Source organism: Hippopotamus amphibius, chromosome 10, assembly GCF_030028045.1.
Source record: "Hippopotamus amphibius kiboko isolate mHipAmp2 chromosome 10, mHipAmp2.hap2, whole genome shotgun sequence".
In the NCBI taxonomy this organism is placed as follows: Eukaryota; Metazoa; Chordata; class Mammalia; order Artiodactyla; family Hippopotamidae; genus Hippopotamus; species Hippopotamus amphibius.
In genome coordinates, this window is record NC_080195.1 from 14,857,639 (window position 1) to 14,870,662 (window position 13,024).

A 13,024-nucleotide genomic window follows, 5' to 3' on the forward strand; every position below is an offset into this window, starting at 1 on the left:
GTAATATTCCACTGTATCCATACATATATACCTCATTTTCTTTATCCTTTCATCCACTGATGGATGCTTAGGTTGTGTCCATGTCTTGATTATTGTGACTAATGCTGCAAGGAACATGGAGGTGGCATGGATAATCCTCTTTAGATAATGATTTCATTTCCTTTGGATACATACCCAGGATTGGAATTGCTGGATCATGTGGTAGTTCTATTTTTAATTTCTTGAGGAATCGCCACAGTTTTCCATAGTGGCTGCACCTATTTAAATTTCCACCACGGTCCAGTTTCTCCACATCCTTGCCTCCCTTATCTCCTGTCTTTTTGATAATAGCCATTCTGACAGGTGTGAAGTGATATCTAGTCGTTTTGATTTGTAGTTCCCTGATGATTAGTGATGCTGAGTACCTTTTCCATGTAAATACTTGTTGGCCACTTGTGTGTCTTCTTTGGAGAAATGTCTATTTAAGTCCTCTCTGCCCTTTTCTTAATCAGATGGTCTTTTTTGCTATTGAGGTGTATGAGTTCCTTATCTATTTTGGATATTAAATCCTTATAAGATCCTTTATTATTAAAAAAAAAAAAAAAACTTCCTAAAAAAGCCAAAGACAAAATGTTGTTTTAGTGAACACAATCATCAAGAACTAGACTCCAGAAGCGAAAGTAAAGGCATCTACAGCGCCAAGGAATAGTCCAGGTTGAGCCCCTTGCAGAGTTCCTTGTGGGAGAAAGAGGGATGGAAGAACCCGCGGAATGGAACCTGTGGAAATACCCGGGGAAGTTTTGAGTTAAAGACTTCACGTGGGTACAGCTATTTTTCAGCTTTTCTGGAGGAATGCAAAGTCCTCTTTCCTTAAGACAAATGAGCACTGGTTTTATCTACAACTCTCAGTGTTCTGTCCCGTTATCCAGCAGAGGTCACCCTGAGCATCTGAAAGACAGAGCAGGTTGTTGAGCTGGGCAAGCATTCCAAAAGGTTTGGGCTACCCGACCATTATGGCACCAAGAAACCTCTTGTATATGAGAAGTAACTTTCTCTTTGGTTCAAGATGTTGGATGATCCGATTTTCAACAGAAATCCTCTTTAAATCAGTTCCATTTAGGCTTTTTTGGTAGGAAATGTGATAACGCAGGCAGTGAACCTTTGGAAAATGAAGAACTGCTGAATAACTTACTATGGGAGTAGATGTTGACATGGCAAAGAAGCGACAGCCTGGAGTTTTTAATAGGACAAGTACTAATGAGCAGGACCTGAAGACATTCCTTCTGTCTAAAGGAGCTAGCAAAGAAGTGATTGCTAGCATCATATCCAGATATCCACGAGCCATAACACGCACACCTGAAAGCCTTTCAAATTGGTGGGATCTGTGGAGAAGAATTGTGACATCAGACGTTGAAATTGTGAATATTTTGGAACGTTCTCCTGAATCCTTTTTTCGGTCCGATAACAACCTAAACTTAGAGAATAACGTAGAGTTCCTCTACTCAGTTGGACTGACCCGTAAATGCCTTTGTCGACTGTTAACCAGTGCTCCACGTACCTTCTCCAAGAGTCTTGATCTGAATAAACAGATGGTTGAGTTTTTGCCAGAAGTCTGTTTGTCTTTGGGTCACAATGATCCCATAGATTTCGTCAGGAAGATAATTTTTAAAAACTCTTTCATCTTCATTCAGAGCACCAAACGGGTAAAAACTGATCTTGAATTTTTACAGTCAACTTTCAGTTTGAACAATGAGGAGCTGCTTGTTCTGATATGTGGTTCAGGAGCTAAAATCCTAGACCTTTCCAATGACTGTATGAAAAGAAACTACACAAATATCAAAGAAAGACTGTTTTCTCTTGGGTGTGTTGCAGAAGAGATACAGAAGTTTGTTTTAAGCTATCCAGATGTTATCTTCTTGGGAGAGAACAAGTTTAATGATAAAATAGACTGCCTCATAGAAGAAAAAATTAGCATTTCACAAATAATTGAAAATCCTCGGATTTTGGATTCAAGCATAAGTACTTTAAAAAGTCGAATCAAAGAATTGGTAAATGCTGGCTATAAATTGAATACAGCAAACATCAGTCTTCTGTCTTGGAGTCAAAAAAGATATAACACTAAATTGAAGAAGTTAAAATTGGACAGAACATTGTTGTGGGGAATTAAGCAAAAGTCAGTCTTATAATGTAGTGATATAATTTCATTTTGAATTTGGACCTTTCAAAACGGACAGGTTTGTTTTCTTAACCACATATACATATATTATGTTGCTTTGGATATTTTATTTTAAAGGTTCATAAAAACTCATGATCAGTATGCCCAAGTATAGTCTTCCCAGCTACCTTTTCTGTAGTTTGAATTAGTACAACATCCAATTTTATGATATAGGCTGTGGCTGTTGTATGAATGGTAGTTGCTGAGTGCTACGGCAGAACAACGTGTAGAACTAAGAAAGTACAAAATAGGCATTTTTGGTTTCTCTTGAATTGACAGATTCATTTAGATAGTTCTATTTCCTATCATGGTTTTGAATGGCAACCTATTTCTCCTGTTATTCTATGTATCTAATTACAGTTCATCTTCAAAATAGAATGTCAGTAGAAATATGACAACCGAAAGGAATTTTTCATCCCAGATTCTATGTACTCTATTTAAACAATTAGTATGCCCCACCACTCCTCCAATGTGGCCTCAATTTACTATGGGTATATCCTGATTTCTTTGAAGATAAGGACAACTGTGATAGGCAGAATAATGGTTACCCAAAGATATCAATGTCTTAATTCCCAGAACCTACGGAGATGTTTCGTTACATTATAAAAGGACTTTGCGTATGTGGTTAAGGACCTTAATTAGAGGTCCTGAGTTGGGGAGGTTATCCTGGATTATCTGGGTGGGCCCAGGATAATCATAAGGGTCCTTAAAAGTGGAAGAGGGAGGTAAAAGAAGAGGTCAGAGTGATGTGATGTAAGAAGGACTTGACCCACTTTTACTGGCTTTGAAGGAGGAAGGGGACATGAACCAAGGAATGCAGGTGGCCTCTAGAAGATGGAAAAGGCAAGGAAGCATTCTCCCTTAGTGCCTCAGAAAGGAACACAGCCATGCTGAGACCTGAATTTAGCCCAGTGAGACCCAAGTCAAACTTCAGACCTATAGAGCCAGAAGATAATAAACTTGTGTTGTTTTAAGCCACTGAGTTTGTGATAATTTGTTACAGCAGCAAATAGACTGAGATAACAACTAAACAGATGATTAATTGCATTTTAGGTGAAGTGTACCTTTAGTATCATATCTGTATTTCTTGCTCTTATACTTTTTGTCCACCTACCTTTCTGGAATGGCTAATAAATTAGTGTTTGTAAATGCCTCTAAATGTGTGGGTAAAAAACTAGATGTAAGCAATAAAATCTAAATAAAGGAATAAAAAAAAAATCTAGAACTCAATAATGAAGCATATTTTCCTCAATGTGCTTTCCCTTTTCATTCTGAGACTACTGTTGGCAGACAAATCTTATTGTCTTCTCCGTGTAATTAAAATAGTAAATTGTGTGGAATGTTCCTTTCTTGTCATATATCCATATAACCTTGCTTTAGTCAACAAAATTATATTTTATTCTAGACATAGGAACAAACCAAATGAGGGCAGAGGAGATGAACAAAAGAGCACATCTGATTCTAGTGGACATTTCTGTCTAGCCCAGTGTTCACCAAATTAGATATTTTATGGAAATTCAATAATCTTGCCAAATGCATAAATAAAGCCTTAATCTTCCTTTAAGAGGCATGTTTTATATAAAGAACAACTGTTCTTCAAAAGCTGATCCAGTGTGCAAAGAATCTGTGTACTTTTCTTGTCACACATTTGTCTTCTCAGCCGCATCTATTTCCCCCCTGCCTTTGAACTCACATTTGTGTATTTCTAATGCAGTGGTAATTCTTTATTTTCTATCTGAAACCCACAGAATGTCCCAGGACAACGATAATGTCAGCACACATATAAGGTTTCCAACTTAGGCATCTGGTACCGTCTATCATGGCTTATAGTACCGCGTGGTGGTTATCATGGAAGCTCAGTGTGGAAATTTTAAACTCCAGGCATTTGATGTTGTATTTCCTTGTGGCATTCCGCCAAACTCAATGCAGCCACTGTTTCTTATGACATATTAGGGTATTAGTGGGGAAAATAATCTGAAAACCATTGGTATATTTGCTTATTTGCAAAGCTACTTTTCTGCTAAGTATAAAAGCATTTATTTTTCATTATAGAAAGGAGATAAGCACAGACTTCTATTTAAGAAACAAATTTTAAACCCAAGTGAAAATTGTTTCAAGAACATGTCTATATGAGCAAGAAAATCAATGAAATAGTATGTTATGAGGCAGTCACAGAATGGTGACCCTCAGGGCAAATCTGTCTCTTTCTGTCTTTTTGCGGGGGGTGGAGGGGATACACTTAATGTCTAAAAAATTTTTTCTTGTACTTTATTATGTAGGTAAAATACTGTTAAGTTCCTTTCTCTCCCAACTTGAGGATTCCCAACTCTGAACTTCCCCTCGCATATCCTGAGTCCAGCCGACCTTTGAGTTAGCTATCTTGGGAATACAAAAATGCAAAGATTTAGAAATCAGACAAGGCTGGATTCAAAGCTTGACTATTTTAATTACTAAGTTCAGCTGTCATATGAAAATTAATATTGTTCAATATATACAGATTTTGAGAAAACAACAAAATCACTAAACAGTGAAAAATGTTTGTCACTTAGTGGAGACACAAAATGTTTCCTTACTTAGCAAGTATAATTACTAATACAGTCTATATTGAACTGAAAGAATTTAGTTAGAATCCCTTGATATCTTCAAATAGTTCACTTCTTATTTTATCTTCTCCATCACAGATTATCTGCCTTTCTCTTTTTCTATTCCTTATTTTATTCTCTTAGGAAGTTATATGGGTTGTTTTAAAGCATGGAGAATCATCCTTGAGGTGAATAATCTTTTGTGAGTTCTCCTATGCTATGGTCTGAGTGGTACTATCCCCCCAAAATTCATGTGTTGAAACCCTAACGCCCAAGGTGATGCTATTAGGAAGTGTGACATTTGGGAGAGCCGAGAACACTAGCTTATCCCTCCCATCACGTGAGGATACAGTGAGAAGTCTGCTACCTGGAAGAGGGCTCTCCCTCAGCCATGCTGGCACCCTGATCTCAGATGTGCGGCCTTCAGAACTGTGAGAGATAAATTTCTGTTGTTTATAAGCTCCCCAGTCTGTGGTATTTTGTTTTAGCAGCCCCAATAGATTTAAGACCTCCTATGTTCTCTGCTTGTGGTGGGACTATCTCCAAGCTCTCTAAGCAACATTTCAAAGACAGTGTGATGCTGCATATGTGATTTCATGAGGTAATATAATCTCTGAGTGTCTCAAAGCACAATGAAGAGAAAATAAAGTTAGTAAGTGGTAAACGTTACCAAGATAAACTAATTTTCAAATGAGAAAATCTGCGTATAAAAAAAAAATACTAGAAAGAAACAATCCCAAGGACAGATTTGAAAACGGAGGGTCATTTTCTGTGTATTTTGAAGGGTGCTATAAACTAGGAAAACAGTCTTCTTTTTATTCACAAGTGGAAACTTCCTACTGTCCCAGGGTTTCTAACTTTCCCTTTTTTTCTTCTCAAACCAGTTCATTCTGCACTCTTGTTTCCCCCTGAGATATATATGCCTCTCTTAAACTTAGTTCTCTCATTTTTCCCCTTGGGTTATTTTCTTGTCCTGTCTTATTTCTCCTCCTGCCTCAGGGAATGCTTTCAACAAAACTCAGAAGGGCCACGTAGCTCCAAAACAATAGTCACCTTTGTTTACCATGAACTCCAGCCTCCATCCAAATAGTTATGAGCTTTGCTGGAGGGGGATGGAAGAGAGGGAAGATTGGTCAGGGAGATTTCAGAAGCACACAGAGCCTGAAGGCAGAGAGAAGAGGTCATGTCTTCTTACCTCCCATGTACTTGAAACATCATGGGCTCCTGGTTCCCCAGTTCTGACCGATTGCCTAGGGCTTGAGTCAGCTGTCCCACACTCTCCCAGACCTTTCCTTTGTCTGTCGTGACTGTTAGCACAGTCTTTGGATGGAGAAGACTTTACCACACGAAGCCAACTTACATAGGAAACAGACACACCTAATCAGAAGAGTCCTATTTCTTTGAAGCAATGTTGAGGAAGCAAAGAAAATGCGTTCATGACTCCCACCACCTCCTCTTTCGTATTTCTCCTCTCTCTGAGGCATCCCATCTCTAGCAGGCTCCTTCCTAGCTGGCCCACCTCTTCGGGATATGATTTTTTTCCTTCCTCCCAGCCCCACAATATTTCATGTTTCTCTAATGACATATATATAGGACAAGATACGGTGCTTGCCTTATGCATCAGATCGTCAAAGATTGGTTGATTTAATCACATTTTCTTTTTTCATGCTAGATATAAATTATTTGAGGAAAGGGACTGAATCTTCTCATGTGTCTGTAGCTTTCAGCACTGAATGCACTGCCCTGAGCGTAGGATATGCCCTATAAATTTTAATTGAATTGAATTGAATAGAACTATAATTTTTCTTTGATGGGAGATGAGGATAATAGAAATTCCAAATCCATCATGTCAATTTCCCCATTAAAATTCCCATTTCCTTAAATAATTCCCATTAAAGCATTAAGGCAGGTATGGTAGTAAAAATCCAGTTTTGGGAGTCAGAAGACAGGATTTAAATCTCAGCACCAACTGGGGTTTGGGGCTCCCTGCTTGAAACTGTGAAATGAGGTAGGGTCTTCTTCATAGAAATGCTGTGCAGAACGAAAGGTACTAACATATATCCCAATGCAAGACGGATTTGTGTTTTAAGAAGGGGAAACTGAGACTAGCTAAAGCACTCACAATAGATGAATAAATCAAAAAGTAAGGTTTTGTTCTGGAAACCTAGATGGATCCCTCTCTTCTTCCACATTTATTTTATTTTTTTTAATTAATTAATTAATTAATTTTTATTTTTGGCTGCATTGGGTTTTCATTGCTGTGCAGGAGCTTTCTCCAGCTGCGGAGAACAGAGGCTACTCCTTATTGCAGTGCATAGGCTTCTCAGTGTGGTGGCTTCTCTTGTTGTAGAGCACAGGCTCTAGGTGGGTGGGCTTCAGTAGTTGTGGCACGTGGACTCAGCAGCTGTGGCTCACGGGCTCTAGAGTGCAGGCTCATTAGTTGTGGCACACTGGCTTAGTTGCACCGTGGCGTGCGGGATCCTCCCGGTCAAGGGATTGAACCCAGGTCCCCTGCATTGGCAGGTGGATTCTTAACCACTGCGCCATCTGGGAAGTCCTCTTCTTCCACATTTAAGCATTTGATTTCCTTCTAAACTGTTTTTCCTTATGTAACTAGAGATAATAACCATACAAATAAAAGTATACAGTACATGATTTATTGAAATATTTTCTATATTTTCTACTAAGTGGTTCTAAAAACCTGGCTTAATTGGAAAGGATCCAAGATACACTCTCCATGAAATTTCCCTGAGAGAAGGCAAAGGAGCCAAGAAAGACAGATTAAATCACAGAAAATCAGGCAAATCTCCATACTGATGCCTACCCTTCTTAATTTTTACGTAACTCCAAGAGTTGACTGAAGTTATTGTGTCATAGGAGAAGCAACTTATCCAACTAGTTTACATTACTGTTCAGTAAGGTTATGACATTCTAAAACATATTCCTGCAAGCAAGGCTGAGTTATGTCTACAAAGCAGCTACTACAAGGATTTATTCTCAACAGGACTCATTTACCAAATTTATAGGAATGCTATGCGACCATTTTTATAACCACAACTTTGTGTGGACATTTTTGCTACTTACTTACCATGTGCTTTGATTGCTTGAGAACAACACATTGAATCTCTTAAGAATCTGAAGAAAACATTAAAGATATGTTTAATTGTTAAACACGGAGTGACCATCCACCCCAAATTATCCGTTTGCAACTTTTCAGTATTTCATTGCTCTACTGATATTTTAGTATATATTATATGAAAGGTAGGAGCAGGTAAAAACATTGGTTCTTTGCTTTTGTAAATAACTCATTAAAAATGATTTGAGAAAATTAAGATAGACTTGCACATTCAAAGCACCCTTAATGAGATGGGACTTTAAAGTTAATTGACCCAGAGAGTCCCTTATATGGAGACCACTGGGATTCTAATGAGGACATTGAAAAGACTTGTTAAACTGTAATCATATTCTGTATTTTGGATGTTGGCAATTTACTGAATATTTGACTGCTGGTAATTTATACCAAAAGTATTTTGGTGTATAAAAAATTCCATTTTCTTTTTTTAATGAAGTATATTTGATATATAACATTATATTAGCTCAGGTGTGCAGCATAATGATTTGATATTTATATACACTGCAAAATGATCACCACAATAAGTCTATTTACCATCTGTCACCATAGGAGGTTACACATCATTTTCCTTGTGTTGAGAACTTTAGAGATTTACTCTCTTAACACCTTTTAAGTATTCAGTACAATATTATTGATTATAGTCAGCATGCTGTACATTACATCTCTATTATTTACCTATTTTATAACTGGAAGTTTGTACCTCTTAACCCACTATACCCATTTCACCCACCCACCAATCCCCTCCCATCCAGCAATCACCAATCCCCTCCCATTCAGCAACCACCAATCTGTTCTCTGCATCTATTAGTTTTGTTTTGTTTTCTTTGTTTGGTTTTGTAGATTCTACACATAAGTGAAATCATATGGGGACTTCCCTTGTGGCACAGTGGTTAAGAATCTGCCTGCCAATGCAGGGGACACGGGTTTGATCCCTGGTCTGGGAAGATCGTACATGCCATGGAGCAACTAAGCCCGTGAGGCACAACTACTGAGCCTGCGCTCTAGAATCCACAAGCTGCAACTACTGAGCCCACGTGCTGCAACTACTGAAGCCCATGTGCCTAGAGCCCATGCTCCACAACAAGAGAAGCCACCACAAGAAGGCAACGAAGACCCAACACAGCCAATAAATAAAGAAATAAATTTAAAAAAGAAATCATATGGTATTTGTCTTTGTCTGACTTATTTCACTTAGCATAATACCTTCAAGGTTCACCCATGTTCATTCTAACAGTCTTTGTGTGTGTGTATGGAGTCTTTAGGGTTTCCTATGTATAGAATCTGTCATCATTCAAAAGTGACAGTTTTTCTTCTTCATTTCCAATTTGGATGGCTACTTTTTTATCTTGAATAGTTGCTCTGGCTAAGACTTCCAACACTGTGTTAAATAAAAGTGGTTACAGTGGGCATCTTTAGGTTGTTCCTGATCTAAGAAGAAAATCTTTCAGTTCTTCACCACTGAGTATGATATTAGTTGTACCCTTGCCATATATGGCCTTTACCGTGTGGCAGTACACTCCCTCTATACCCAATTTGTTGAGAGTTTTTTTTATAAATGAATGTCGAATTTTGTCAAATGCTTTTTCTGCATCTAATGAGATGATCATATGATTTGTACTCTTCATTTTGTTTATGTGATATGTCACATTGATTGATTTGCAGATGTTGAACCATCTTTGCATCCCTGGAATAAATCCCACTTGATCACAGTGTAAGATCCTTAAAATATATTGTTTAATTTGGTTTGCAGATATTTTGTTGAGGATTTTGCATCTATATTCCTCAAGGATATTGGATTGTACTTTTCTTTTTTTTGTGGTATCCTTGTCTGATTTTGCTATCAGGGTAATGCTGGCCTTGTAAAATGAGTTTGAAAGTGTTTCCTCTTCAATTTTTTGAAAGAGTTGGAGAAGGCTAGGTATTAAATCTTCTTTGAACATTTGGTAGAATTCAGTAGTGAAGTCCTGAACTTTTGTTTGTTAAGGTTTTTTGGTTACTGATTCAACTTCCTTACTAGTAATTACTAAATTCAGATTTTCTATTTCTTCCTGATTCAGTCTTAGGAGATCATATGTTTCTGAGAACTTATTAATTTCTTCTAGGTTGTACAATTTATTGGTGTATAATGGTTTATAGTAGTCTCTTATGATACTTTTATTTCTTTGATATCACTTGTAATTTTCCTCTTTCGTTTCTGGTTTTATCTGAGCGTGTTCCCTCTCTTCTTTTTTAGTGAGTCTAGCTAAAGGTTTGTCAATTTTGTTTTTTCAAAGAATCAGCTCTCAGTTGCATTGATCTTCCCTACTATCTTTTTAGTTTCATTTCATTTATTTCTGCTCTGATCGTTATTATTTCCTTCTTTCTACTAACCCTGGGCTTCCTTCATTCTTCTTGTAAGTGCTCCCAATTTCTTTTCACTCACAGTGTAGGTACTGTAGGAAGTACATTCACTATTTCAGACCATTAAGTAAATTTCTGCTGCAGTGCTTTGAGGCATAATTTATTCTTGAAGAAAATTTGGTTTAGTGTTTTTGAACTTTTGTCTTCTAAGAATCTCTCTGTATACAGTCTAAAATTTTAGTGCATCTGTATTTTTTTTTTTTAGAATAAATGATGCATTGCATCGAAGCCATCAATTCAAATACTCTCATCACCCAAAAAGCTCTTGAAATTGCACCTGGTCACAAAATCTTTCCCAGATAACTGTAGGTGAGGAGTAATTCCACTTCCTCTTATCCTGTTTATTTCTGAATTATTCATGAGTCTTCACTTTTACCTTCAAAAAACACTTACTAGACTACTTGTAAGTTCCTTGGCTAACTGGTCTGAAGTTCCTTGGTCTAAGGACATAAATATTTCTTTCAAGTTTGAGGCAATGCTTCCTTAAATTATAAATCTTTACAGAACAAACCTTTTATCTAACATATTTAACTTGATCCCTTCAGAACTTCCTGGTGAGAATTTATATAGCTGAGCGTTAAATGGAAGTTTGAGGTCATTCACTTTTTCTGAAAGACAGGCAGGTTGGTATCAAGTCCCCAGTCTTTTCGATACTTCTTTTAATTACCTTGAAAGTAAACACACTTCCCTTTTGAGTTGTGTTTCTTCAATTAATGAGATAACAGAGTAGTGTTTACAGGCATTAGCTGTTCCTCAGTGATAGCAAGCAAAGTGCAGAAGCTACATCTGTAATTGGTTTTCTGATACGGTCTTAGCAAACACACATAAGAGTGGAGTTCATGGAAGGGATAAATGGATTTAGTTACCTTCACACACTGCCTTCAAAGAGTGGTTTAATTATGTTTCCTTACAGCAGATTCTCTTCCCCCAACCCATTAGAGCTTTTTGATTTATGACACAGTAGTTGTAGCATTCCCAGTAAAGACAGGATTTTCTCTTGTCAGAAAGTGTGGCTCCCTGGTGATACTGCTCTGAGAGAATAAATGAGGTTCTAATAGTCCTGGATTATTACCAAAGGCAGGGTTAAGGAAATAACTTTTACTTTTTTATTAAGCACACATACCAATGAAAATTCTCAATTAATAAGTTAATTTGTATGATTTATATATATATATATGACATATATATCATATATATTATACACACACACACACACACACACACACACAGGACATCAAAAGAAATGCTTCTTGGTAATATCACTTTTCCATAGCATCTACACCACTTTACAAGCTCTATGATTTGTTTTAGTTAGGTATACGTGTTATACTTATGTGGATCAAAATAATACTTAAAGGGCCCAAGGGCCATTCGTTTTTACTAATGACTCACACTTTTAATGAGTGTCAAGAATTTTCTTCCTTGTTCTTACAAAGGCAAATTCATTTACAATGCAATCTGTTGCTATTTTCTGACTAGACTGTGTATTGGAACATTCTTATAAGTGGTTTGCTACCAATAAATAATTAATCACATGCTACAGGCCCTTATCCTTTAAAAACTTCAATAGTGTTTCACATGTTGTATCTTAAAGGTATTACTACAACTTAGGGTAAATAGCAATAACATTACATGTGGGAAACCTAGTTGAATAAAGCAAAGAATCTGTTCCCAAGGAGCTCATGGTCTAGAAGGTGAAACCAACAAAAAAACAGGTCATTGCATTACAGTATAATCACTGTATGCAGTTATAGTATTTCCAAAGCAGGTATGAGCGTTTCTTTGAATATCATTCAGACCAACACTTTCTATGTACCTCTCACCTTATTGGGAACTCCTTACGTTTAGTCACTGGTCACAGATAGCACTGGTAAAAGAGTCTTTAGGGTGATTCAGGGAGCCTCAACAAAGAACTAGGCTCCTAAAATGACTCTTGGCACTTGTGCATTCAGAAAAGCAGCAGCAAGTGCATGGCCAAGTGACAGTCATCACCAGGAACCATGGAGAACAACCAGACCCCTCCTCTCAGTGGGGTGAGTATGAAAAGCGAAGATTAGCTTTTGGCCTCTGTGGGGGAGGAGGGCACCCTCCACATGGAAGGAACCCTTCGAATGTGCCTCCCTGGTACACATTTCCCTTTCAAGTTTAAGAACGGCCTTGAGCCATGTAGCTAAGACCTAAGTAAAAGATATGTCTAATTAAAAAATTTTAATCTAATTATATCTGTTGCTCTTCGTTGCAAGCTGTAGGACAAGGTATTTAATATCAAATATTTCTTTAGTGTGCATGGCAGAAACTGAGAAAATACCCCCTACATTTAATTCAGATAACTCAACATTTTGAAGTTCTTATCATACAGTTCTGTCCTTTCCAAGAGATAGTCAATCTGTGTGCAGGCATGTTCATACCAGTATTATTCACAATGGGCAAGAAGTAGAAGTAACTCAAATGTCCATCAATGGAGGAATGGATAAACAAAATGTATACACACACAATGGAATACTAGTCAGCTTTGAAAAGAAGGAAATTCTGATATGCACTATAACATGGGTGAATCTGGAGCACAGTATGCTAAATGAAATAAGAAAAAGTACTGTATGATTCCACTTGTTATGAGGTATCTAAAGTAATCACATTCATAGAAATAGGAAATAGAATGGTGGTTAGTAGGGGCTGCCGGGAGGAGGAAAAGACGGATTGTTTAATGGGTATAGA

At 37.3% G+C, this 13,024-nt stretch overlaps 1 pseudogene; it reads left to right on the forward strand.

Annotated features, from left to right (window-relative positions):
- The first annotated feature begins 944 nt into the window (after window positions 1-944).
- Window positions 945-2,146, forward strand: LOC130830554 (transcription termination factor 1, mitochondrial-like; annotated as a pseudogene).
- Window positions 2,147-13,024: the final 10,878 nt, after the last annotated feature.